Genomic DNA, 24,271 nt, shown 5'->3' on the forward strand with positions numbered 1-24,271 from the left:
GCAGTGATGGTTTTAATTATTTCTCATTTTAACCAATTATGTTTATGTTACATGCCTAGTACAGATTGAATAAAATTCTCAGTGAGTATATAAATACCTTATTACATCAGAAAACTATGTGGGTCCCCCCCATATTTTCTCAATGGACCTTTCTGTAATCAGACATCTACTAAGAAGCTGAGAATTACATACACGTACATCCCATATAAATATTTCTTTAGAAATATACATTCATAATCAGCACCAACATGTTTTAGTATTTCATCATTTTATCTTTGTATAAGTGTATCCGAAGGTAAATAAATCGGAAAATAAGGGTTATCCACCTACATGAATGGATGTGTCATTCAATCAACTTTTAAGTAACTCATTGGTTTGTGGTCTTTATTTGCTCAAAGTAACCACTCAGCATTAACATTCTCTGCCACTTTGTCATCATTTTCCACCAACTCACAATTGAGTCCTGACAGTTTTCATCTCCTTCCAGCCTTTCTACTTTGTCTTGGTAGGAGTGCTTTGTATATATGTTCATAAACCAGCAAAAACAGCATCACTTAAAAGCTTATTAGAAACAGAATCTCCAGTCCACTGCAGACCCTCTGACTAGAATCCACATTTGAACAAATCTCCAGTTGTTTTCTCTTCAGTTTAAAGTTTGAGAAGCACAGTTACTTTTTCACCATCCTATTTCCAGTACCTTGCTCAGTGGAGCTGTGTTAGAGGGAACATACCCTAGTTATCTACAAGCAATCTCATTCCATTCATTGCTTTCAATTCATTTCCTTTAGTGCTCTTAATGAAACATTTTTCAGATAAAACTGAGTGTTACAACTCAGGGAATTTAGACACTGTTTGAACTCTGTAAGACTTTGGGTTGAATTAGAGCACAATTCCCTGTACAGAGCACACTGCATGTTTTCCAGTCCTCAAGTTAGAAGAATGACTATGAACTAATGAAGTATATATATTCATAGAGTGTGAATCACTTCTAGGTTATACCACAGAAGCTAGTGTGCATTGCTGTTCGTGGTGGTTCAGTTTGTTTGCTTGTCAAGATATGGTTGGACAGCATTGTAGTAAAAGTTTTCATTGGCTAATGGTTATGTGGAATTTCTTGTAGGAGGTGAAAACCCAGTACTTTCACATAATGAAACTACCTGGAAAGGCATCTGGGCTTCCCTCTTTGCCCTTCCCCTATATTGACACCTCTCCCACCCCAGAGAGTTCTCCTTCCTCCTCACTCTGCCCACTTTTTTTTTTTCACACTCTGCCCACTTTTTCAGGACCTTAATATCTTAAGAGCTCTCTCAAATTGGTAATTAGAAGTTGAATTAGAGCCAGCCAGCACTTTCTGGTTTATAAGTAGTTTTGTTTCTCTGAGCTTCTTAAAAATCCCTGGTCATCGTATTCCTGTGTTACAGGAGAGGACGCTGAAACGAGAAGGGACTGAATGCGTTAGCATGTCCTGTTTAACGTACTGCTTCTCGGTGAAAGCCACCTGCTCCCTAGGACTCTTTGCTTCTCTATGTAATTCAAATCACCTGTTGCTTTTCCAACTCTAGTTTTACTTACAGACTTAACAGTTTTGTGAAGAATAAATGGCCTGCATTAGAGACATGTGAGTTGAGAGTACAGTTCAAGAGGCTCCACCCAGGTCTTACTATCCTCCTGTACAGGGGTGCAGCCCTGGGGAGGTAAACCTCAGTCACTAGGTGGTGAGGGAAGACACTGAACAGGTGAGGAATAAGGGCCTGGGCTGAGCCTATGTGCTCAATCACGTGTACACATGTGAAAAGGAATATTCCAAGTTTTCTAAGACTAAACATGTTTTTCTTAAGCAACTGGCTTTTAGATGAGAAATGTCGAGGACTAGCATATTTGTCATGTAATGAAAGCTATTTACTATTAGAAAACGTTGAAATGGAGTATAGTTCGTATATTCTATACAACTCCGTATTCTCCTAGAGAGTACAAATGAAATTTGTAAAAATCGTAGACTGAGTTTAGCAATACCCAGACCATAGCACTGTGCTACGAAAATATTTCTCGTTCTCCTGCACATTATATTATGTATGTGTTTTCAGCAGCTGTATAAACATAATTAGCACTTAAAGAGATTTTACTGAAAATGCCTACATATCATTACATCACTAGTCATAAAGCTGTGAGAAGTTATGATGAAAAGTCTTAGCAGACTCCAGGGAATAAACATAAATAAATGCTACTCCTGTTGAATAAGTGATTTCCTGCCACACATATGTCTTTTGATATGACTAAAACCTTCAACTATAGAATAGACTTCATGACACACATTTGCTTGCAATAAGCTCCTTTCTGGAAAAAATGTGATTTTACTACTTATATCTGTATTTTTCCAGGAATTTATTGCTATGATCACTTTAATATTATATTATTAAGGTATATCAGATGAGTTTAGGAGTGAAGAATGAAATGGATAGGTAGATGAATACATAAGGAAGTATGCAGGTGCTAAATAGAAAAAAGAAACTAAAGATCAAAGCACACATCACTTACAGATGGTAGGAGGCAGGTTGAAGAGAAAATAGAACAAAGCATCTATCACATATGTATGGAAACATGGACTAGGTTGAATTGAATCAGCCAAGCATGTAGCTATGTGTAAATATATTTCTGTGAAATACAAATTATGTTTCCATGAATCTGGATTGGCAAATATAATCTGTACATAATACTTTTAATTACTTTATTAGTTTCATAGCCTGCCTAGTGGAAACACATGCGTCTGTGTGGTCCTGATAGATTCCTTTTCAACTGGTAGAAACTATTGTAAGACGCAGCTGGAGTCAAGTTGCTACTTAAATTAAGTTTGTGTTATTGTTAACTTTTGTACACATTGATTTTTAAGCAATATGAAACTACTAGTCATGACTTTGTGCAATGTACAGCTTCTTATTTTTCACATTGAGTCTTTGTACATGTGCTTGCAGGTTATTTGGCAATAAACTTACAGATTTCATTTAAGCATACATGTGGAGAATAAAGAACAGTGCAAGATTAATGACTAAAAATGTATATATCCATTATATTAAAACAAATATCCATTAGATAAAACCTAGAAACCCTGACATTCCTCTCTCATATATTAGATAAAAGATTAAACAAGTAAAATGTGTCAAAAAGCAAGGCTTGTGGCTTAGTTAGAAATGAATTCAAATGATAAGTATTTTGTGAAGGCATTCATGTTTGTGGAAACTGAGCATAACACTGCAATTTGGGTAGTAGTTGATTTCAGAGCAGTTTTTCACTTTCTGGTTTTCTTGAGACCTTTCTCCTCCCCACTGCCCTAGGGTGCCTTTGCCTAGTAGTCATCCTTTCTTTAAGTTCCTTTGAAATGCTTAGATGGTTTAAAATAATGAGCATTTATCACACCTCAAATTAAAATTACTTTTTTCAATTTTGTACCCTTAGAGAAGAAGGAAGCAGAGAAGGATGAGTGAGGGAGAGAGGGAGGGGGGAAGGAGAGGCAGTGAAATCACATTATCAGATGCACAGGTATTAAAGTTGTTACAGTGGTCTGTATTTGTAACTGTTCCACTAAGACAAATACTTCTCAGGGCTGGGGATGGTTCTCAGTGGGTAGATCACTTGCCTACCATGCACAAGGTCCTGCATTTGCTCTCCTAATGTTCCTTTAAAAAGTACTTTGTAGAAAAATAAAAAAAAAAAAAAAGTACTTTGTAGAGGTCTTCTAAAGAGATTTGTTGTACTTAATCTCTTCCAAAATATCCGTTTGAAAATTAGTTGGAAGTTTGAGTTACTACATTCCAAAAACAATACCAAGCCGTAATTAGAATTTAAAGCAACACTTTGTGGTTGGGACTATGTATTGGCAATTAGTTAAGCTGAAATACTAGAGAATCTTCCAGTTCCTCTGAACACACACTCTCACACTTGTGCACACACATGTGCTTGTTTTTTGGAGTGGGAAGTGGTCACAGAGGTATAATAGAATAATTGAGGTATACAATTGTTAAGATATAACGGTAGAAAATTGCATCTATAATTTTTTCTATGCAACTGTAGAGTTCAGACTTCTTGCTAGAGCTCTTAAGTATATATGTGAGATGCTTTGTAATTCACGTACTTATTTTCTCACTACCATTTTTTTTTTTTTTTGCAGTGCTAGGAATTGAAACCACAGCCTTGTACATGCTAAGCAAGCACTCTACCACTGGGTTACACTTCACTAAGTTCTAAGCAGTTTTTGGGACATTTAGTCAGGCTAATAATTATACAAAGTCCTATTGGTATAAATTAAATTAGATAGATCCTTATTCATTGTCTCCTTAATGTGTTATTAAATAAATTATTAAAATAGATGAAGTAATTAAGCATGTATTGAAAGAGGACATGTAGCATGTTGTGTGGCAAACAGAACACACATGATGTACCCAATTAGGACCTTGTGCTGTCTACTTACCATCTCTTAAAATAAGTTCTTTTGGAATTAATAACAAAAGGCAAGACTGTAAAATAGGTACAGTAGGTGGTGGGCGGTAATTGTGGGAGGGAGAAGGGGAAATGCAGGAGATGAAGGTGAGGGAATATGGTTGATGGACTTCACATACATATATGAAACAGAACAATGAAGCCTCTTGAAATTGCTTTATGTGGGGCTGGGAGGGGCCAAAGGGGGAAGAAAGTGGGTTTGATATAATCAATGTACAATGTAAGCCTTTTAGGAATTGTCACAGTGAATTCCCCTGTATAATGAATATATCCTAATAAAAATGAAGGGAAAAAAAAGATCAATTCCTTTGTAAAATATAGGTTGTAATTCCTTTCTCTCAATATTGTGATCTGGATCAAATGGCAAAAAAGTACCTAACACATAGAGTAGGGACTTAATAAACGTCCATTTTCTTTGGCCACTCTCTTGAACATCTAACATATGTTTCACCTGCTAATTAAGTGCATTGTGTCAAGCCCTTGATCAGAGGATGGAGTTATGTCTAAAGTTTGTGAGTGTTTAAGACACACCAACTTCTTTTAGCAAAATCTCAGCAAAAAGATATTTTTAACATAATAACAAATAATTCAGAGTATAAGATGACATAACTGTGATTAATGTCTATACCAAATAGTTTGTTAGCCACACACACCCATCTTTTTCACAAATGCTATAAACTGGAAGTACAACCTTGAGTAATAAACTGCCAAAAAAGATGTCTCCAAAATGATGTAAGGAGTCTCAACATCTAGGCACTGAATGAAAATTTATTGGTTATTTAATGTGCACTTTGAAATTCAAGAAGAACAGGTTTTGTTCCTTTCCAGTAAGATTACAGAAGTAAGGGAGAGTTTGTTTTTTGGATTTTTTTTTTAATTAAAAAGGGTGCAAGCTGATTCTTGGGCCAAGTATAAAAGAACTTTGCAAATATTATCCTGAAATGAGTATGGTCACATATCTTGCTGGTTTCTCAGACAAGGGCCCCAAGTCTGTTATTGTGCTTAAAATATGAGTGATAAGGATTTTGCCTTGGAAAACATAGAAGGTAAAAGATTCATACGGACCAACACTGAGAGACCATTTTATTTCTAAGTGATAATTAACCATATTTACAACAACCCCAGTGGTTTCCTTGAAGACCTCTAATCAAGAAAGTTTCTAGTACCTGAGTGATAAGCAATAATATCATTTATTTTCATTACTCTAATTAACGAAAAGTTCTCTATTATGAATCAAAATGTCACCTACTCAGACAGGTTTTTCCCTTTAGCTATTTTCAAGTAGTTCTCATATCTTTTAAAATCTTGATGTTTTCTTAGGTCAATTCATTTTTTCTTATGCAGGAGTTGTTTGTAGTCTATTCATTACTGAGGTCAGCTGTCCCTAGACAAAGTCATACAGCATTTGATGAATATTATGTTATAATATAACACAGTCATTGACTGTCATGCTGCCATAACCAAATACTTTTATTCTTTATTCAGTCCTAGATAAAAATAGCTTTTAAATGATTCTACTAGCACATTGTAGACTTTGTTGAATTCATTATCTACTAAGATCCTAAATTTTGCTGGTGTGTGCCACGTGTGCTGCTAAGTTATATTTTTAGAGTCCTGAACTTAGCATTTCTTCAGGTAGTTATACATGATCTATGTTCCATCTTACTTCATTCATTCACACCAAATAGACTCAATTCTTTTCAAATAATTTTATTTACTATTTTATTCCTAGACACACATATTTTGTTTGAATTTTCAAGAAAAAAGATACTTCTTCTTAGCAATTATATTTTAGACCTTTGAAATAAAGAGGTAATATATTTCTAAAAGAAAATATGTTATGTGATCTACAGAAATCTCAAGCCTTACAAACTTGGAAAGATTGGGTATTTTTCTGAGTATATGGGGTTGTGTATAAAACCTCAGTCATACTTTGCCCAAAGCAAGTCTTAATTTTTAATTATGCGTAATAAATCCAGGCCTATTTAATCCATATATTTCATGATTCATTTACACTTCAATCACTATGTTGTTATTTTGAAGAAGCATTTGATGTCTATAAGCCCTTTGAGCCTTTAATATATGCCTCCAAAACCCAATCCCTCCCTATACACACACATACACATGCATGTGAAAATAGATCATTATGTTTTGCCCAGGGTGAAAAAAAAATCAAATGTTTATACTTGGGGTGTGGTTTTGGCCTTTATACTACATTTGGCTAGATATTATACTCAGTTAAAATTCAATCCTATCTGAATCCTGTACTTAAAAACACATGAAAGTTAGACTGCTTTAAATATGTATTTCAGAGAATCTTATAGTTAGCCAAAAAACCAAAAAAGTCATTAAAGTTCTAGAAAAGATTTTATAATTCCTACTGTCTTTTATATATGGTAGTGCTCAGATGGAAGCACTGATGTCCAACCACAGTCTTTAATCTCTTTCCTGATATTTAGACCAAAATAGCCAACTGGCTGCCATTCTCCATGTGGGTACTCAAAAAATATATATATATAGCACTTCTCCACCACACTTCTCCCTTTCCAAAGTGAACTTTTCCTCTTTTGCAGGCTTCTGACCTGGGAAATGCTGTTAACCATCCACCCCACTGTCCACCTGAAATTTGGTACAGTTATGAGGCAGGGGGAAAATTCTGTTTCATGTTCTGGGCATCACTGACATACTGGAATCTTAGAATGTCTATCTCCTAAGTACTGTGACAATCCACTCCTGAGTTCAAACACTTACGAATGAATTACTTTAATAACTGTTCAACTTTTCTCCCTCTTTATAGTCTTAGCTTCATGTAGTCTTTTCCCCCCACAATTACCCTAATAATCTTTCAAAAACAAAAATTCTATCTTGTCACTCTTCATCTCAAAATCCTTCTAACAGCTTCCCACTGCCCTCAGAGTAAATTAAAATCCTTTACATGGCTCACAGGATCCCCCATGGCCATTTGTCAGGCTTAATTGACCACTATTATTTGCATCTTTTCTGTGTACTTTTCATGGGAATATAACGTCTTAATTTCCTTATTTCAATTCCAGTCTTCTCAAACCCTGTTTCTTCTTCCCCTACCTCACTGGGACACTTTCAGATCTCAAAGAGTAAAGTTTCTTTTGAAATAGTACTTGTCTTGATCACAGTTGTATTCCCACCCTCAACTGTGCTGAGCATATTCTAAGTGCCCAGTGAGTTTGTGTGGAGGGGAGCAGAGAGGTAAGAAGGGAGAGAATGGTAGGAAGGAGCAAAGAGCGATTACGTAAGAGGTCACATAATGTCCCCCGAATAAATCAATCAAACCGCTGTCTCTGAAAAATTCTGATGTCAACTATCCTTTTCAATATTGACTACTGATACTAAATCAATGGCCAATAGGATAATAGAGAGGGACTGAAATACCTGGAAAAAGTTAACCACTAAATCTGCTTTGAAGAACATCAACATGTATCCCCGCAAGCCTTAAAGTGCTACCAACTATAGTCATAAAGCTGGAAGTCACCTTAGGTAGCTCCTAGATGTAAACCTTTATTTTCTGAAACTGGAAATAAAGATATATGGAGCTAAAATTAATTTATTTCTCTCCCAATCTTTTCCGTCTACACACAAGAAAATGCTATACTAATTTTCCAGAGTTCTGAGAAATCTAACCAAATTGTATATTAGGACCTCAGTTTGGTATGATCTAGACATTCAAAATCTGTATAATTTTTAACAGATCAGTTTGCACAGCCAGTTTACCAGACCTGAGGCACAGTTTGGAGATGGCTATTTAGCTTCAGCACATCCCTTTTGGGAGGAAGCATTGCTAAGTCACTGCCCTACATAAAAGATGTAGAGTATACCATGGCAACAGCACGTGAGACCCTAAAGCTCTATGAACCAATTATCTCACTTTCCATTTCTTATGAGAAAGACAAGAAACCCAACATCATGGAATGCCAAAAAGAGGAGAGGACACTGGAAAAGGAAAGACTACTTCTTTTAGAAGAAAAGGACATATAGTCTAAAGGGAGAGAGAAAAGTAACATTTACTAAAATAAAAATATCAAACAAAAAACTGAACTGAGTCCTGCTAAGTACTTAGCAATAGTGTGACTAATTAAATATTCTAAAAAGTCTTTAGGATTCTGTTACCAAATCTGTATCATAAGAATTTTACAATTTGCACTAAGCATTTAAGTAAAGGATTAAACTCAAAAGGAATGATGCACATATTTTTAAAAATGTTTAATATAAACAATTTTACTTGTAAAGTAAAGCATTCATAATTCTGCCTGAGAATTGGGGGTGAAAACTAATTGTAAAATGTGCAAATGCAGGTATTTCAATGACCAAGTCAATCAGCCAAACTTCAAACATGACGATGAAAATGATGTAATTTCAGTACTTGTCTGTTATGGGAAAAAATCTTGACACAACATTCTTCCCTGAATACTCATGAAGAAGCTGGAGTTTTAGAAAATACAAACTTCAGAGTTTATGAACACGTAACCTTTTCTGATCTGTAGATACATTAACGAAATTTCCCAAGAAACAAAATATTTCTAACTAATCTCTTATCTCCTTAACAATGGAAAACCAAAAACAATTCTAAAAGTTATGAATTAACACATATGTTTGTAATCATTGTTACTTGCTCTCATACTTTAGCATCACCAGAAGGTTGCAATTTAGAGATTCTAGTGAAGTAAGCAATAAACTCAATTTTTGCTTTACAGGCATTTCTTTTCAGAACAAAATTTCAGATGAGAAATTTGTGCTTTAAAAAGTAACATGAGTTTGAAGTAATTTTTTACATTTTTGACATTTTCATCATAGAGTTATTAGCTTCTCACCCCCATCGTCAAGTCTTACAGTAGTTTATCTAGTAGCCTTTTCAATAACTTCTGGAAAAACACCAATTTTTACCTTGATAACATCAATGGAAACGTGAATCCTCCCAATGTCACAGTAGTTACTGGAATTAAGTGGCAAGAAAAATTTCTTCTTCTTGTTTGTCCCCAGTGGCTTAAGTCACTTTAATCTTTGTAGTTATTTGGAACAACTAACTACATAGATTGAGAGTTCAGGCCACACAAGCCACAAGGTGCTATCAGATGTTGTCTTTTTGTCTGTTTTCTCTCTCTACATTGGGAATCACAACTTTGAACTGTTGTTTCAGAAACACTCTGGTCACTGAAATTACTGTCTCTCTTTTAGATCTGCAGCCTGGAATAGCCCCAAGACACTCACTGGGGATCTTCACTCACTGCCCCTTGACTTACATGTGAATGTCACCAGGGACACCCCCTCCAAGAGGGGTGTGAAGAAAGGTCCATTGTTCCCATGTTCAAGCCTAGAATTTTGTCCTAATCAGCATTTCCCTTTGAGCTCTATCCCCTAGTTGCCAGAGTCCCATGGGCATCACAACCTTTGTTGTTTGAAAGCTGCTGCACCAGGGGCATCATCATATCTGATAGCTGATGCTACCTTCTCTCTCGTACTTGGATTTATCCCAAGTTCTAGAAGACAACACATGGTAGATAGAGATCACTGACCAATGTTTCCCTCTGGAAAACAGAGAGAATGAACATTGGAGTAAGACCTCTGTTCTCAGTTACATACTCATTATTTCCTTATGAAGTAAGTAAATTAACCTATAGATCAGAAAGAAGAATATTAATTTGCAAAGAATCATGGATTCATGTATACCTAAAAATACACAGAGTAAATTGTAATTTCCCTACTTGTAATTGTATTATATATTCCTTAAGAAAAATGCATGCTTCAGCTGCTACTCATCTCACTTCTTTAAAATAAAATGATACTGTATCAATACCATGTTATTTTGAGAATGAAATGAGCTACTAATAATATCTACATGGCAAAATGAGTAAACCATGACTTTCTTCTCCAAACTGGAAGAGATATGCACTCTAACTCTATGTGCTAGAGAAAAGAGAAATGGAAAGGAGGAATGTTTTTGGTTGGGTGGAAGGTCTTTATCATTATTATCACTGTTTTACTATTATTCCCTTAAATAGTAAAACATAATCAATTCTTACTTTTGTGATAGTTATGTTCTATGAAGTAACTATGAACAGTGAATTAGTTAATATGAATACATTATTCTTAGGGGAAATACAGAGTAGGCTCCTGCAAGTCTCTGATCATGTTTTTATCAAGCAATCAATGCATGATCTTGTTTTATGTGTGTTTCTTTATAATGACATTTCATTTAATATATATTGTTGATTTACTAGCATAAATTCATAGCCAAGAGTGGTATACTAATGCCTGAACAAAGCTCATCTAATATACATATTTCTTCCTAAGGCAAATCACAGCCTTCTTGAAACATTAATCAGCATGGTATCACTGAATTTTGGGGCAATTTTACAACTAAAAGCACAAAATGAGAAAAATGTGGCACTAAATGGGCACAAAAAAGGAAGCTTGCTTATAATTTGAGAGATGAAACAAGAACAAAACAATGTTTGTGGTTCAACCTCAACTTGTACTTAGGGTGACTCAAATGTTTGTCCGCGCGGCACAAACATGTGAATAAACATGAAAGCACTGTGACTATTGATTTAGGTTTGCAAATAAATTTTAGCAAGTAGGAAAATTCACAAATATGGAATCAGTCATTAATGAAAATTGATTGTAGGTTGTTGATTGTAGGCTGTTGTCCTTAACTTTGATATGCATCTTTATTTAAAGCTAGATTCTGAGTGGGATCCAAGAGGTAGATTGAAAATGGAAAATGAATAGACAAAGATAAAAGGTGACTTTTCAACTGTTTTCTCACCAGTTATGTGCAAGTGACGTAGGTCCGCGGCATCCTCAATGTCCTTGTTTTGGACATTCTGTGAGGTTTTTGTTTATATTTCCCTAATAGTTTTCAGCTTAGCATTTTCTTAACTTTAACATACAACTGAACTGTCATATGGCCAGCAATTGAAATGAAAACTTGCATTCACAGAAAATGCAAACTCAGGAAAATGAAAACTTGTATTCACAGAATGACATGTATGTAAAAGTTCACAGCATCTTTATTGTAATAGTCAAAAACTAGAAGCAACTCAAATGTCCTTCAGTGGGTAAATGGTCAAATAAAATGTGATATAATTTGCATTGATTATTACTTAGCAATATAAAAACTATTGATACATTCAACAACCTTGATGAAAGAATTATGTGAAGTAAAAAAAGTCAATTTCAGAAAGTTATATGCTATATAATTCCCTTTCTGTAACATTCCTGAAGTGAGAAAATTATAGAATGGAGAACAGGTTTGAGATCACCAGGTGCTTAAGGTGGGAAATGAATCAGAAAGGAAGAGGGTGTGACTATAAAAGGGACTTACAGTGGTGAAATGTTCTGCATCTGGATTATATCAGGGTCAATATCTTGGCTGTAATATTGTATTTTCCTGTCTTACAAGATGTTACTATTGGGGGAAGCTGGGGCACAAGGTACATGAGATCTCTTTATATAGTTATAAATATCAAAGTATTTGCCAACACCACTGCTTTTCCCTATGAGCACGTTGTTTAAATGTGCACATATTGAGATTTGTGGGAAGTTTATATGCTTAGAGTCAAGCAGATTTGTATCTATATTACACAGAGTAATAATAAGCTCTGTAAAAAAATTCCGATTCAGTGGTATAGACCAATGAGTTGATTGATTTCAGGGGTTTTTCCCTACTTATGAAGCAGATACACTGACTTCCTGTATACGTATCCTGTAATGATTATTCAAAGTGCAAATGAATGTCATACCCCACACATTCAAACTCCTTATGACTTTGATTCTTTTGCCCTCTCATGTTTGAGCACATTAAAGCCACCATGTAATGGAAGTGATGGAACTTTGGTACCTAAGGAATGCAAATGAACATTCTGCAGAATACTGCTTTTTAGCCATTAAAAGCAAAAACCTAAAAACAGGTGGGTGGCATCAAATGTGAGTAGGGGAAAAAACAAATTCTAAGAAGTGTGAGAGTTTGGTACCCATTTGGAAAGACAGGAGCTATTTTTAGATGTAAAGAGGATGTGGTGATTAACACGAAGCCTAAAGCCATGTAAATCCAAGTACAGCAGTTTTCAACATCAGTATCACGGTTATATGGTTATATAGTTACCAAATATGGGCAGGTAAAAGAAATGATTTTCCATTTTTAATCTCAAAATGTCAAATATAAATGGATCGCAAGATTTTATTGGTATAAAGCATCCAGTAGGACAAATACTCAAACCAACTTCCTAAGAGAATTACAGCACATGTTTTAAACACTGGAAGTGACTGACTCCTAAATACCAGTCCAACAGTTGTAATGGAAATAGAATTATTTGTTGTGAGTCTTAATAGTTTCAAAATATCCTACTAACTCCCAACCATTCACTTTTCAGAGATGAGATTCTGGAGCTGTGGAGTCGAGTAAATGTTTCCTTAACAATACTGCAATGCCACTCGAGGAAGTCTCTACCAGCCATAGTCTGACAGTAGTATATGCCTTAGCCCTTGTTTTCGGATCCTTATCTCTGTGTCCTCTCTCATTCATTAACCAACGTAAGGGTACTGCTTTATCATACTATAATTTCAGTACACTTTCAGCAGACTTCAGTTATAGCATTAAAAATTAAGAAATATTTCTACACTTCTAAATGAAGGGAACATAAAAAGAAATGAAAGAAGATATGTTAATTTAACATAACAAGATAGACCTAAGTTTTTAACTTCAAATATTACTTAACTTCTCTTAGTCTTTCTTTCTTGTTCATCTATAAAGTATGGATAATGATTCTTATTTCTCAAGTTCTTTGGGGAATTAAATGGTATTAGCTTTAGAGTTTGGTAAAAGCTAAGATAATTGTATTAGTATGATTCTGTGTATATGTGAATAATATCATTTGTCAATGATACCACTGACTCTGCTGAAAACCATAAACCAGCTCTTCACAAATTACAGGTTGAAAATTACAGAAAAGCAAAGCAAGTAACAGTTTATCTAGTAACAGTTGTTCTTGTCTTCAATTGAGACAAGATTCTTCCTACTAGAAATTAATAAATCTTCTGAGATTTTCCTTAGCTAAAACATTCAGAGGTGAGGGTATATTTTATCCTTATAATCCCTTACTTATGAAGTTAGTTAAATGGTCAAGATATTCAGTATCTAATATATTTCATAAAATGTGAATGCAGTGACCATGATTTGTGACACTACCTAGTTAATTTATTATGGAGTTGGAGGTGAAATTTGTTTATCTTTTTAATCTTATTTTTATTGCTTAATATACTATACAAAAAGATCTTCCAATGAATCTTTTCTCTGGATCATTTCAAAAACTAGTAAGAAAATGAGATCATCCATGTTTGTCATAAAAAGTCTGACTCACCCTCTAGGTATGTTAAGATAATAACTCTTTTTATCAAGTATGTCCAACCTGGTTCATACTTTGTTTGATTTACAATATAAATTTAGTACCAGTTACTACATATAATTTATTCTTTGTTTCTAGTCATTTTGTTTAGAACAAACTTTGTTAGATAAATTTTTAACTAACTTCATATATACATACCCAAATTGTCCTCTTTAATCTCTCTTTCTCTCTCTCTCTCTCTCTCTCTCTCTCTCTCAATATCTCTACTTGCTCTCTTTTTGCTTTTCACAGTAGAGATTGTCAGTCTTAAAGAACAATTCCCTGCACATTTCTCACAGAGATGTTGGCCTGGCATCCAGGATTTGAGAAAACAGGTTTATCCTTCACTTAAAGCTGCATTGCTTTCACATCTTTCTGCTAAAACATAAGATAAATATCTGAATCCCTGCCCTGCTATAGCAGTAGGAGACTGTGAAAAGACTAAAGATCAGTATATTAATTGTGCTCCCCTCTGGGAAAAGTCATTTAATGGAAGTGAGATAATTTTGGATAATGATTCCTACTTCTTAGGTTACAGTTTTCCGAAAAAAACCCAATGGACATTTTATTTCACTGTAAAGGCATGTACTCAAAAATTGTAAAACTGAGAGAGTAAGAAAAGCTCAGAATTGAAAACTGGGAACCAAAGAAAAAGAATTCCTGTCAAAGAGAGATTAGATTGATGATAATTTAACAAGAAAGAGCAAGAAAAAATAAAGATCTTGTCACTAACCAATAGTAGAAAATGATGTCATATTGACAACAGATTGACTTCTAGCCTTTACTGTGGAATTCTTGACATTTAGTTTTGTGACCAGTATAGTAGATTCTTTACTTTTTACAGATTCTTAAAAGTCTGCAGAGACTTCCTCCAACAACAGATCCACCAAGCTGAGAGCGTTTTTTATGTTGTTGTTGGTAATCTTTCTATGCACTCATTTAGCTAAAGTAATCACTAAACCCATGGGAATATTATTTTACTGTCACTGCTATTAACATTTAAATGTTGCCATTGGTCTAGGTTATTCTGTGTTTTATTACTTTTATGCTTACTGAATGAAGAATAATTTCTTGGAGAACTTTCAACACAACTGATTAGAAAATAAGGCAGTTTATATAACCATTTTACTAACATGGACAGTGCATTCTCAAGCAGAGGACCTCTGATATGTCAAAAGACACAAAGCAATTAAAAGTTCTATTTTTCAACCAAAGAATGTGATTATTAAATCAGTGTGATTATTAAATCACATTCCTAACTTGAGTGCAAACTGATAGAAATCAAAAATTATACTCAGGTACCACCCAAAGATGTGATGGTTACCACTTCAAGTCTTTTGTAAGGAAATCACCCTCTCGTCTTAGAGAAAAATGCCTTCTCTGCTAAATTAAAATTCCGGTTTTCACATTTTTCATTATTTTCTTCACAATACTTTTGTAAAGATAACATTCGTTTGTCATAATACCTTTCAAAGCTTTTATTTATTTTTTTATCCAATTCTTCCAATAAGTTGGCCTGTTGACAAAGAGACACCATTATCTAAGCCCTCCGTGCCTTTGTTTACCCTCAGAAAAGATAGTTCTCATTTATGAACCCCTTTGACAGTCTTTGCTGGAGCCTTCTTTATAAAGAGCAGAGGATTCTTATTTGCATTTCCTACTGTTGGTGTGAGGTGATATGTCCAGGTATTGAGTTTACAGTGGTAACGTGAACTAAGTTCTTTTCTAAACTCCTGAGAGACACTCAGTCCCGAAGTGGCACAGAAGAATCCACTGGAATAAAGCAGCGTTATCAGGATACTCTGTCTGGGGCATTATAATGACTCTCTTGGTGACAGCTTGTCTACTGCCTGGTGGGATTAATAAAGAGCACTTTTTCTAGGGGAAATGGTGGGGCTGCCATTGCTTTCATGTGATCTGACACAGCATATACTCTGTTAAATTGAATACTTCACATTTTACTACAGACAAAGGTAACAGAAAATAGTACCTGGGGGTTTCATAGTACCAGCATTTTGTTTTTATTTTTCAGAGGAACCTTTAATCATTTAAAAATAGATATTTGTTTCCATTACCCAAAGAAATGAGCAAAATCCCGTTACATACTTCAGCTTCATTGTGACCCTACCTCTTCTATTTCCACTTCACTGCTCACAAAGTACATAAATTTAAAAGGGATGATACTAAACTGCATCTTCGGGATATACTAAATACCATTAGTAAGAAATTCACACATGTCACATCCAGGAGACAAACCTGAGAAGCAATGTGCCACCAGACTGGAAATTTGAGAGGGACTTTCAAGAACATGAAGTTAAATGGGCTTCTTTTACATGAAGCAAAACTAAATTTTATTTGATTCAGAAGTAGTGACCCAATTCAATCTTATCTGAGGTTCAAAACAGCTGATTTCATTTGTTTTTTGACAATTGGCACATTTTGTTATCCTGTAAGGTTAATGAAAGGAAGTCAAGGTTATAATGAAAATGACAAAAGACAAATACCACAATAAAGTCTTTTTATTTTTGTGGTGATTTGACCTAAAGAAAAAACACTTAGGCTCAGAATTCTCATAAAAGTCTGTGCTTAATAAGATCTATCATAATAGTTGTGAGAAAAACCTGTCTTTCAAGACTTTCTGCATTATTTTTGTAGCAGAGAAATTGGCTGATTTAGATAATTTATCCTACAAATATACATTTAAGTTCTTACTCAAATAATGTGAAAAATATCCTGGAGTAATAAAAATCTATTTACTTGTCATTATTCAAACAGAGACAAAAATAGGAGAGACAGAGAAGCATGGGATATTCTGGCCTTTGACAGTCATTTACTTATTGAAGGGACCAAGGGACACTGTGACATCTGAATACAATTTGGAAACAAATATATTGGTATATTGGTGAGTGATGTCTGTCCAATTAAACATAAGACCTCAGTTCACAAGCAGATGATATAGAAAGGAGCCATACCTGAAAACCACCAGAAAGAGACATTTTTTCAATGGACCCCCAAAGAAGAAATATAATAAAGAAAATGGGATACAATAAAATGCTACAGAACATTCACTGAAACAATAGTCTTTCTATACCTCTGACAAAGAACCTATGGGAGGAAAGACTTCTCAGTGTTTTCAAAAATTATATAATAAAAATATTCAAAATAAAAAGAGAGGGGCTGGGAATAGTGACCACACCTGTAATCCCAGCTACTTAGGAGACAGATAGGATGATGTTAGTTTGAGGCTAGTCTGAACAAAAAGCTGGCAAGACCCCCAACTCAACAAATAAACTGGACTTGTTCTACCCTGAAATTCCAGTTATGTGAGAAACATAGGTAGTAGGATCACAGTCTGAGACTGGCCCAAGGCAGAAAAGCAAGGCCCTATCTAAAAGGTAATTAAAACAAAACAAGACTGGTGGCATGGCTCAAGTGGTAGAGCTCCTTACCTAGCAAGTAAGGCCCTGAGTTTAAACCGCAGTATTACCTTAAAAAGAAATAATAATAATGATGATAATAGAAAGAAGAAAAAGCAGGGTATAAATTGCCCTTATCTGTATTAGGCAAACATTAGTTTAGTCTTCCTTACTCATAGCTCATTTCTTTCTTTCTTTCAGTGTTTTTGTGAAAGCAGCAGAATGGTGCTGGGTTCCTGCAGAGAGAACTTCGCCTGCCTCAGTAGGACCAGGATGACAGTGGTGAAGAGTAGTGAGGATGGGAATCCCATTGACCATCCTTTCTTGGTATGTCTCAGAAAGCTGGCCTTCATTTAGAGGTCAGTTAACCACAAAGTCCTTATACACTACTGTATAGACGAGAGAATCCTTCCAGAGTATGTTCTGTAGGATGATTCTGGCCACCTTCCATCTTCTAGAAGGGGATTATTGGCAGAGGTAGAAAGTGAAAGAAGACATGAATATATCTATGACAGATCTGGTATTCATGAACTAATATTTTTATTGCATATAATAGCTGTACATGGGAAAGCATAATGATATTCACAAATGTGCTTACAATTTATCTTACTTGTATTCACCCCCTCTGCTGTTCTCTCTCCTCTCTCCTCCTCCCTTCTTAGAACTATTTCAAGAGGTTTCACTTTTCTATTTTCATACACAAATGCAAAACACACCTACCGTATCAGTCCTCTCTCACCCTTTCCTTATCTCCTCCTCCTTCCACTGGTACCCTCCCTAGAAAAGATCTGTTTTACTTTCCTGTCCTTCATTTTTTAAAGTGTATATTGATAATCCTGTGAGGTTTTGCCTTGTGATTTCAGACATGTATATATCATGCTTCAATCAGACCACCTCCCCCTATTACTTACTCTTTCTCTATTGCCCTGCTCACCTATTATTCTCTATTGCACTGCATTATACTACCTTCGTACACAGATGGAGTGTTTTAGCATTGTTCACTCTCTAACACTCTCTGGCCTCCAGTATCCCTCAAATAGACCCACTAATACAAATCTTGTTCTCATCATGAGCTCATATTAATTGAAAACCCTATCAAGAATAAAATATAAAAATCTGTAAGGATGAGCAAAGAAAGAAGCCAGTTTGTGTAAAATTTAAAAAGAAACAAACTAATCAAAAAGGTGCAAGTCACCAGCAGCCTCCTATATCAAGTCAGCTTGCTATTAATTTGAAAATAAAAAATCAATTGCATATGAACCACCTAATTCCAAGGATTAACTTAAAATTAAGCCATCCCAGGGTACATCCAGTGTATAGGAAGTAGTGTGCATGCTTCTTCTTTTCAAGAAGGTGAAGGTATTTGAGCACTTATGTCCTCACATGCTCCTTCCCACTGTGGTTTATTTTAGCAGGATGTTAAAGTTGTTTCAGGGATGAATCAAAGCAAATTCATCAGAAGAAGTGTTTGTGCCAAATAGCTAATTAAAGCAAACCAAAGGAAAAACCCTCTAATAGATGATTCTTTTAGTTGATTTGGCATTTTATAACCACTTTTATTTCTGTTCCATGTGTTGCCCTGAGTCAAAAGCTATAATTTCAGTCAATTTATTTTTATTACTTGGTATATATTCCATTATTATCATAATTTTCCAATCTGAAATCTGTCTTCTCAAGTTGAGATTTTCCTTGAGATATGTAGGGATATGTATATATGAATTTGAGTAACTTCATTATGTATTATCAAGTATATTCAAACTATTGCTTAGTTCAACATAATAAAATCATGTCCTTAATTAAGAATAATATTAAAATATTTAATCCTAATTTGATATCTCAATAAGGCTTTTAAATTTTAAAATAAGATTTGAAAAGTATATTTTATTAATTTTCAATTCAATTTCAAATTCATTAACAAGACAAAATCTGACTTAAGATTAAATGTGTTGAATATTGAAAAATATTAATAGAAACAAAAATTTCCACACATGTATAGAAAAAAAACTGGGAAACTGAATGAACTAAATTTTTAGCAGATATCAAATATAGTGTTCTTTTTCTGCCTCAAAGGAATTTAGACTGAACACATACACATACACATTTACAAAAAAGGACAGTGTTAGAAATCCATTGTCTTGGCCAGGTGTGGTTCCACACATCTGGAGTCTCAGCTACTGAGGAGGCGTACTTGCTCAAATGTTTGACAATATTAACACATTTTGTTAATATTAGAAATCACTTCATTAATATCTGAGACCATCCATTTCTCAACTTAGAAAACACAACACAGAGAGATCAGAGGATCATGGTTCCAGGCCAGCCACGCTAAAACATTAACAAGACTCGTCTCAATCCATAAACTAGGTAACAGTGCCACATACCTCACATCCAGCTGTGGAAGGCACAAGTAGGCAGATCATGAGTGAGGCTGGCCAGGCACAAACCTCTACTTCAAAAAAACATAAGGCAAAAAAGGCCTGGGGGTGTGGCTCAAGAGCACCTGCGTAGCAAGTACAAGGCCCTAAGTTCAAAACTCAGTACTGCATATATATTTTCTTAGTTTTACAACCTGTGCTAACTAGACGAGGGAAAAATCTGGTATTTTTATGTAAATATCTCAAGTGGTACCACTCAAGGATCACTATTAAATGACTACTGGGCTAAGCATAGTATAAAGAACTTAGTTAAAATCCTACCATTTAGTAGACTGTACATAGTCATTAAAAGGTTGTACACTTTAATATGGACACTACTTAACAATAGGTACAGAGTTTAGAAAGTAATAACAAAACCTCCTCCCCGCATGACTAGCTAAATGTAAAAATATATTCAAGAATAAAAATCCAGAAACATGAGATAAGCACAGAAATTGAGTTCACACAAATGTCTTCTGTGTAAAGTTAGACACAGTTTTGGAAAGTGTAAGAAATCTGAGAAAACGGAGTACTTGCCCAAATGTCTGAAAGCATTAACATATTTTGTTAATATTAGGGACCACTTCATTAATATCTGAGACCATCCATTTCTCAGGCTGACAACACTACACAGAAAGAAAACCGATTTTTACTGTGGTATTCCACTTAGAAAGACCTATTGTCAATGTACAAAATGGCCAAACCAATATTCACAGTATTTTAAAATAAGGAATTCTTAGCTGAATAACGCATCCCTAGGAAACTCATAAGGTTATCATGCTAAGTATTGATGCAATTAAGGCATAGGCAACTGTACCTGTTAATGACATGTAAAAAGGTATAAGAAGAAAAAGCAGATTCCCAAAGAAAGATAGTAAAGCAGATCACATTGCATACCTCACCCATAAGCAGTCAAGTGGAGCTCTTGCTAAAGTTTCTTCAGCTATTGTTTGGTTATCAGTTTCTATTTTAAACCCCTGGCATTAACAGATGTAGTGACTATTTTAACTGTGCTGATGGATACAGTAGCCTCTCCCCTAAGTCATGCTGTTCCCACCTAATCAGATCAGCCAGAACTGATCCCCCATTCGAAGTAGAAAGTAATCATCCAGACTCACAGATGTGGCCTGTCAGGTCATTGTGACCTCTACAAAGCACTGGAGTTCCTGTGTGCCAACCCTATAGATCAATGAGATTGCTTGATTCTGACTTAGAAGGGAATGTATTATTTATTTAAGTGATCCCATCTACAGGTTAATGTTCAGTGTCAAGGCCCTTCTATGTAAACAAAAATAGACATTACTGATGACTCTGAGGCAGGTAAGATACTTATTTAAGTAACAACTATTCCAAATTCTGAGAAACATTCAGATCTTTACAAATGGATCCCCAACCATCCTTTCTATAATCAAAGCCATCATACCATATGGAAGTGGGCTTTTGAACAGTAGACTTAGGTGAGCTTTTTCTTAGTTGATCAGTGAGTTTCTCTATTGATGTCTTGAATAGATAAATGAATTAAGTTTATCAAGGGATTAAGTGATAGAACTGGAAATAAGAACGTAGTATGTGAAATGTGGCAGAATCATGATACGTAAACAGGATCACAAGAGTGAAGACCTATAGCTAATTCAGCTTAAGCTGTTCATTTTATGGGGAATATCAAATCTATCATGTAAAAAAGTATACTAGAGATACCCTGGGAAAAGAAATAACATTATACAAATATTCACTGTAAGAGTTAGAAACATTTATGGGAGCCCTTTATCTTTTTTTTTTTTTAATTAACATGGAGATTTGATCTATCAACCTACTGGTCATCTATCTAACATAATGTCACATAATGTCAAACGTGAACACACAGTAAATAAAGGACAACATAAGCTTAGAAACATGTAGGATTTTAGAAATTTGGTAGTCCTCCACTTTTATTTAATGCTGTTGCCCATTTAAAATGATTTGTCTAACTTAGGATTTCTATTTCAAAAGGGAGAAAAGAATCATGAAGAAGGAGACACACGATGAAGTCCTGAAAAATGATCCAACTTCCTGTGGATTCATTTTGTTTAAGGAGGTCATTAGTGAAATTTTGATGAGTCTGAACTCTGAAATGTCTAATATATTGAGCACTGGTTAGTAAGATCTGAGTTACTTTATAAAACTCTCTTCCACCAACCTGGCAGTCTATATTCTAGATCACATAAATATTTCCCCCACGTAGCTCCCTATGTGGTTTAGCCTTAAAGTTATTTCTCTATTTGCAGAGCAAGGTGATTTAATGGTAAATTGGAGTCATTTCTGATAACCATGGAGTTGTTTTCCTCTTATTAATAGTAAAGTAGTTGAAAAGCACTATTAAATGGAAGTCTCAGTAACGCTATTACTCATTCTTTGATAACTATGTTGCATCCAGCTAAGCAAAAGAGACTCCAGTCGCTGTCACATTTTTGGGTTACACAATGTGTTACTAGATCACTGTACTAGTTTGCTTATGCATGCACAAACTTGGCTTTTGGTCTTTTCCAGCCCCACCCTTTTTCTTCTTTGAAGTTATTGTCTTCTTAGTCAAGTAAAGTCAGAATGCTTACATAAGTAGGACATGGGAGGCAGGTTAGCTATTTATGTCTTTCTTTGGTGTGTTCTGCATGACAAAAAATGAGCTCCCTAATCCAGAGAGAGCATCACTCCCTCATGCTCTATGTCCTGTTCCTGCACCCCACCCCCAGGTAGTTGCACTTATTTTATGGAAGAGCTGCTTGCTAAGCTGTCTGGTAGCTCTGTAACATGACGCAACTCGGCACTACTCCATGCCTTTCATAGTCTATCTGCCCATTCATCCACCTTGTGTGCACTGGTTATGGTGCACAAAGCCAGGGATGAAGAAAACCAGACCAAAACCAAATAAAGGCACATTCTCTTGCTTCCAGAAGTCCACAGACAGAAATAGTGGAAATAAATTTAATCACTGAAGAATTGAACCCAGCTTACTAGCTGACTAACCATGAACAAACTACTTTAGCACTCTGCATATATGCTTTTTCTTTTGTAAAATCAAGGTGATATCAGTCCTTATCTTGCATGTTTGTGGTGAGAATTCAAGTGTCTTATACACTCAGTATAGTCCAGAGCACAGAACTGGCTCTCAGCAATGATGTTATGCTAAGATGTAATGGGAGCTCAGGTGGGGAAATCAAATGTCATCACCAGGGCCAAAGGATGGATTTCCCTCAAAAAAGATGCTTAAAGATTACCTCTGGAGGATCTGGGACATATTATATCATATTTAATTTATAAAAAGATGATTGGAACTGCAAAAATACTTGTGACTTGCTTTCTTGGGAAAAACACCATTAGCCCATTGAATGAAACTCTCTTCATTGATGAAGTGAAGTGACCAGGATTACTCAGAGTGCAGTCTTATTAGTACCTTAAAGCACCAGAGTCCATGAATGATGCTAATATATCTTTTGTCATTGGCTCCCACTTGCAGGTGCCTTCTCTACCATTCAATCACAAAAGATAGTTGGGGAGATAAATGAACTCAAGAAAAGCAGAGAACAATACTGCAGTTTTTTAATCTGTCTGAGTTCTTCCCCCACTTCAAAGTTGATTTGACAAGTGCATTTATTTCACAGTGCAATTGCTACAGGTTAATAATATTGTTTTATCAGGAAACATTTATCTTGAAGAAGAAAGTTATCCTAATACAACAGATAACTTATCCAAGGACAAATAGAAAGGGGCTGTGTCTAGAGGCAAATGTTAATGCCTAGCATGCTATAAAAATAAATGAAATCTGATTAACACCATTGGAGGGAAGAATAAGTCACTGTTTCTATGAAATATTATTTTCCTGATTGGAACCATTTCCATTTTTGTCAGCTTAAAACATTGTATTAAAGATGAGATGACTTTAAAACTGTGACAGATATCTCCAACCCTATGATTATAAATGGTGTTACAAGCTTGTAATCCTGAGGGTTTAGGCTAAAGTATTTTCTCCATAAATTGAAAGAGAAACACAGTAGGAATTCAGAAGGTTTTAATTAAAGTTGTTCAAAAACATTTAATGGGAATTTTAAAGGCTGGCTCACTAAGTATTTTTGATAATGAATTTAATTTACAGAAGAAATCTCTTAGCAAATTTGGAAGTGCCAAAATAGCCTACATATGCATAATATATATTTTCATGAAAGCATTATTATTAATTACTCCACTTTTAGTAATTCACAGAGGTTAGTTCATTTTCATCTCCATTCGAATGTTATTATTAAACCTATCATCTAAAAAAATCGTTCATAACTGCTTTTTAAAGAAGGAAAACAAGCTACAAAGGAAGAGACAGCATTGTCTTACCCACACAGCTACTTTCTTTTGTAAAGTTCATTAATGTACGAAGTGAAAGCAGCTTGAGTCTCAAGCTAAAGAAAGAATGTTAGGGACATGATTTATTTTGAATAGGACAGCTACAACACATCCAGTCTAAAGTCACCACTGTTGCTTTTCTATGCAGTTACCTGCAGCATTGGACAGC

General features: G+C 35.0%; 1 long non-coding RNA gene across 1 annotated transcript in view; it reads left to right on the forward strand.

Annotated features, from left to right (window-relative positions):
* Nucleotides 1-22,144, forward strand: part of LOC141417303 (uncharacterized) — a 34,551-nt gene extending 12,407 nt beyond the window's left edge. Inside the window, exons 2-3 of the long non-coding RNA XR_012441824.1 lie at nucleotides 17,525-17,650; nucleotides 21,727-22,144. This is a non-coding gene — a long non-coding RNA (uncharacterized lncRNA). The remainder of the gene's footprint in view (nucleotides 1-17,524; nucleotides 17,651-21,726) is intronic.
* Nucleotides 22,145-24,271: the final 2,127 nt, after the last annotated feature.

The sequence above is a fragment of the Castor canadensis genome, chromosome 15 (assembly GCF_047511655.1).
Source record: "Castor canadensis chromosome 15, mCasCan1.hap1v2, whole genome shotgun sequence".
Taxonomy (NCBI): domain Eukaryota; kingdom Metazoa; phylum Chordata; class Mammalia; order Rodentia; family Castoridae; genus Castor; species Castor canadensis.